Raw genomic sequence first — 5481 nt, forward strand, 5'->3', positions numbered from 1 at the left:
TGACATCAATTACTGGAACTCCAAGAGACACTGTCATTATTTAGGTTTAGGTTTCAAATTGTGACCAAGCCTATTTCACTTATTTAGTTACTTAACAAATATACTTTATTACCACATATTCTCCTTTAGGACATGAGTATAAATTCAGCTTTTTAGAAGTGTAATATTGGAAGCAGTAACCTACAAATTGGTTTAACAAAATCAGTTAAATCTGCCTCAAACACTTATATAACAATCTTTTTTTTACTGCTCTTACAACTTATGAGAATACTGTATTTTTCAGAAATGACAATGGAAAACAATTTTATTTCATAAATAAATGAAATAGAAAGAACAATGCCCTTAAAATATAAAAATGTTTCATTTTTTAGGAAATTTGCTTCACTAAAACCATGTTGTGAAGGAAATTCATCAAAGGCTGTTACCTTACTCAACACATGTATAGAAATTGGGTTCTGATTTAGATACAGAACCAACTAGTTACTTTCTGAGAACGCTGGCAAACTGACTGCTCTTCATGTAGGAAACTGATAATTTAGAAACTAGAAACATTTTCTGTATTTGTCTCCAAAGGCTTTTTTTTTTTTTTCCTTCTTTTTAGTAAACTAACCACCTAAATTGTTAAGCCCTTTTGGGGGCAGTAAAAACAGCCCTTATTAACCATCAACAAAAACAGCCCTTATTAACCATCAACAACCAGTTTCAACAGTAATTCAGTATTCTTTGGGAAAATGTCTTCTTACAAAGGAGCACAATTAGGCCCCCAACTGCTTCTGGTTAACAGATGAACCATCAACAACAAAAACAGAACCGAAATGTAACCTATTGGTCCAGTGAATTCCCTGAATTTGTATGCAAGAGAACTGATGAGGCCACTTGAAGACCAACTTTTTATCTGTGACATCTGATAACTTTTCTTTTTTGAGATGGGTTCTGTCACCCAGGCTGGAATACAGTGGGGCAGTCAGCTCACTACAGCCTCGACCTCCTGGGATCAAGGGATCCTCCCACCTCAGCCTCCCAAGTAGCTAGGACTACAGATGTGTACCACCAAGCCCGGCTAATTTTTATATTTTTTGTAGACAGGGTCTTGCTATGTTGCCCAGACTTCTCACAAACTCCTGGACTTGGGATCCATCTGCCGTGGGCCCCTAAAGTGCTGGGATTACAGGCGAGAACCACAGTGCCTGGCCCTGATAACTTTTAATGTTCTTTTGAAGGTGTTTTTCCTAATGTGAGGATTGGCAGTTTACTGAGTCTGTTGTGTCATGCTTATTACAAAAACGGTTTTCACCAAAGCTGAAGCTACTTTCTCTTACCAAAAATTGAGTTTACCCTGAAGACACTAATAATGAATTGTATACACCAGAGGTCACAAATGACTCAAGAGGAATACTTATGGCTATTGCAGGGGAATTTTTAATATTAAGGTTTAAAATGTGTTGGACATGGTACCAAGGTAGTTTTCAGCTGAAGATTTTTACCAATGTGCCTACTAGAGAGGGACAAAATTGTGAAATAGGTAATATGGACTTGTAAGGAAACAAATGGTGTTATCAGGTTTTGCTGTCAACTACAAACCTTACCCAGTGAGAAATCTTTGTATTTTAGATAGTAGGAAAGACGTTCCTCATTTAGACAAGTAGGGTTCTCATTGAACCTGCAAATCAAAAAGATTACTCTTACCTTGCTTTACAAAAAATTATTCTTTAATTAGTGAAAAAATTCAAATTGAAGCCTTGCCTAATGCTTATTGCCCTTCCTTGCTGGTCTAAATGCTGGACTTAGCGACTGTGGCAACTATCTCTCACTGATGTTCCAAAAAGGGAAGAGCTCATTCCTGCTAGACTTTCTTTGATATTTCAGTTGTAATAAGCAGATTTGACTAACTTTTGGAAAGTTGCTCACAATCATCAATGTATGTTATGCCTTCACTTCTCTGTATTTGAAGCTCTTGCTGCTGCCTTGTCATTCTTTATTTATGCTGACTTGTCCATACACAAAAGCCTGCTGAAGTCCTGTCTTAGTGAGTTTTCTTTCATCCACACTGTACTTTAAAAGCACGTCTTAGGTCCTTTAAAGTTGGTTAAATCGCTCTCCTCATGGCTTACTTTTCCACACTGTTCACAAGAGCTAAGCTAATACAACTTGTAAACAGGTCACATACACAGATTTCACCTGCTTGTATGTCATAAACATCAACTTCCTGTAAATGTTTTCACTATAATACTAGTTCCAGAACATAGATTCTCTTATTATTTCTAAGAACAAGTCTAGGGAAAGTTACATTCTGTGTTGCAGTTTCTTTTCCTCAAGTCTTCCATAGTCTTTTAAAAGTGTTACTCTACACTGTGGAATTGAGGGAAACATTATTTCCTCTTTAAGGCTAAAGTGGGGACATTAGCAGAGTCTCCAGTGAAATAATCCTCAGCAGAGCAGTGTCTTCAAAGGAGCAATCCGGAAGAGGCAGTACCACAGTGATGAGAGGAAGGGCAGGTAGAACATATGGAGGAAATTATTCCTGATAATGTCTGTGGCAACTCACTAGGAAACTCCCAGAAATTATACTTGGAGTGGCAGAAGCAAAAGAATATACTTTCAACTTCCAGCTAGTAGGCCAGTGGGGCTCACATCATAATAACTTGGGTAAGAATAATCTCTGATAATATGCACAGGCTGGTCAGGCTGGTGACATATGGGTTATCTTCAGTATATAATTTTGAATTACTTTGGATAGCTTAAGGATGGCCACGAATTTACTTGGTTTATAATCAGAGAAGTGTTTATTTATAAATAATCTATCTATCGCTAACTGATACTTTAGTAAGAAAAAAAGTTAACTCAAATCCTCCTCTCCTTCACATTTTAGGGAAAAGCAGTAGAATATAAAAATAAATTATAACAAGTTATGGAGGACATCTGTTTAAAAATGGACCACAAGGATATCAGATTTGAATAATTTCTCATTTTCTCTTTGCACAGAATTTTATTGAATCAGTAAGACTATAGCCTTTCTAAAAATAAATTCATCAAAAGAGCATCATTTCCTTAAAGTCATTCCTTATGCTATTGTAAATGACATTTTTAAAACTTAAAATATTGAGATATAATTTATATGCCATAAAATTAGCCATTTAAAAAGGTACAGGTCAATGGTTTTAAATATATTCACAAAGTTGGGCAACCATCTCTGCTGTCTAATTCCAAGACATATTTGTTATCCCCCAAAGAAACCTAGTACCCATTTTCTGTCTCTATTATCCCCTTCCCTGATCCCCGGCAAGCACTAATCTACTTTCCATCTTTATAGATTTGTCCATTCTGTGTTTACATGAATTAAATCATACAATCATACATATGTGGCCATTAGTGTCAGGCTTCTTTCACTAAGTATAATGTTTTCCGGTATCATTTATGTTATAGTAGTATGTATTAGTTCTTCATTCCTTTTTAAGGTTGAATAAAAATATATTGTATGGCTGCACCACATTTTGGATATCTATTCATCAGCTGGTGGAATTTGAGTTTCTACTTTTTGACTATTATGAAATAACACTGCTATGAACATTTCTGTACAATTTTTGTATTAACATATTTTTTCAATTATTTTGGACATATACCTAGGAGAGGAATTGCTGGATCACTTGGTAATTCTATTTTTAATTTTTAAGCAACTGTCAAACTGTTTTCCATAGTGGCTGCACCATTTTATATTCCTATCAGCTATGTATGGTTCTAATTTCTCTGCACCCTCACCAACACTTGTTATTTTCCAAGTTTTTTTTCATTATATTCATCCCATGAGGTGCAAAGCAATGTCCTGTATTGGTTTCTATTTGCATTTTCTTGCTGACTAATAATGTTGACCATTGTTCTCATCTTTCATCTGCTTATTGACCATTTGTGTATCTTCTTTGTAAAAATGTCTGTTTAAATTCCTATTCAAAATTGGGCTGTCATTTTTATTATTGAGTTGTAAGAGTTCTTTATTCTGGAGACTAAATATCAGATACATGATTTACAAATATTTTCTTCCGTTCTATGGGTTACCTTTTTCCTTCTTTCTCCTTTCCTTCCCCTTCCCTTCTCTTCATTTTGAGACAGCATCTCGCTCTGTTGCTCAGGTTGGAGTGCAGTGGCATGATTATGGCTCACTGCAGCCTCAACCTTTCAGACTCAGTGATCCTCCTGCCTTAGCCTCTAGAATCCCTGGAACCACAGGTGCATGCCACCACACGCAACTAATTTTTAAATTTTTTTGTAGAGATGGGGTCTCACTACCTTGCCCAGGCTGATCTTCAACTCTTGGCTCAAGTGGTCTGCCCGCTTCTGCTTCCCAAAGTGCTGGGATTACAGGTATGAGCCACCATGCCTGGCCAGATCTTTTTAAATGTAGGCATTTACAGATACACATTTACCTGAGTCCTGTTTCACTGAATTCCACACTTTTGATATATTGTATTTTTGTTTTCAGTTAACTTAAAGAATGTCCTAATTTCTTTTCTCAGATTTCCTTTGACCCATTGATTATTTTGAACTGTATTTCACACATGTGTTCCACATATTTGTGATCCCCAATTTCCTTCCTCTATGGATTTCTAGTTTCATTCCATTGTCGTCAGAGAACATACTTAGTATGCTTTTAATCCCTTAAATTAATGAGACTTATTTTATGGCCTAACCTGTGACCTTTCCTGGGGAATGTTTCATGTGCACTTGAGAAGAATGTATTATATATTTTTCTGTTATTACGTGAAATGTTCTATAGATATCCGTTAGGTCTAGTTGGTTTATAGCATTGTTTAAGACTTCTGTTTCCTTACTGACATTCTGTCTAGCTATTTATTATTGAAATAAAATTATTGAAGATATCGGTATTAAAATTTCCAACTATTATTGTTGAATTGCATATTTCTCCTTTTGGTTCCATTAGTATTTTTTCTTCACGTATTTTGTGGCTTTGTTGTTAGATGCATAGGCGTTTATAATTGTTATATCTTTTTGTTGATTGACCTTTTTATCATGATGAAACATTATTCTTTGTCTTTGGTAACAATTTTTGTCGTAAATTCTTTTTCATCTGATAATAGGATTGCTGCTTCAGTTTTCTTTTCATTATCATTTGTATGGTATATCTATTTTTATTCCTCTACTTTTAGCTTATTTGTGTATTTGACTCCGAAATGCATCTATTGTATATAGTATATAATATATAGTATATAGTTCAATTATGCTTATTTACCAATCTCTGCCTCTTTCTTTTTTTTATTACACTTTTAAGTTCTAGGGTACATGTGCACAACCTGCAAGTTTGTTACATATGTATACTTGTGCCATGTTGGTGTGCTACACCCATTAACTCGTCATTTACATTAGATATATCTCCTAATGCTATCCTTCCCCTCTACCCCCTCCCCACAATAGGACCCGGTGTGTGATGCTCCCCTTCCTGTGTCCAAGTGATCTCATTGTTCAATTCCC

Source organism: Mandrillus leucophaeus, unplaced genomic scaffold (genome assembly GCF_000951045.1).
Source record: "Mandrillus leucophaeus isolate KB7577 unplaced genomic scaffold, Mleu.le_1.0 Scaffold860, whole genome shotgun sequence".
Lineage (NCBI taxonomy): Eukaryota > Metazoa > Chordata > Mammalia > Primates > Cercopithecidae > Mandrillus > Mandrillus leucophaeus.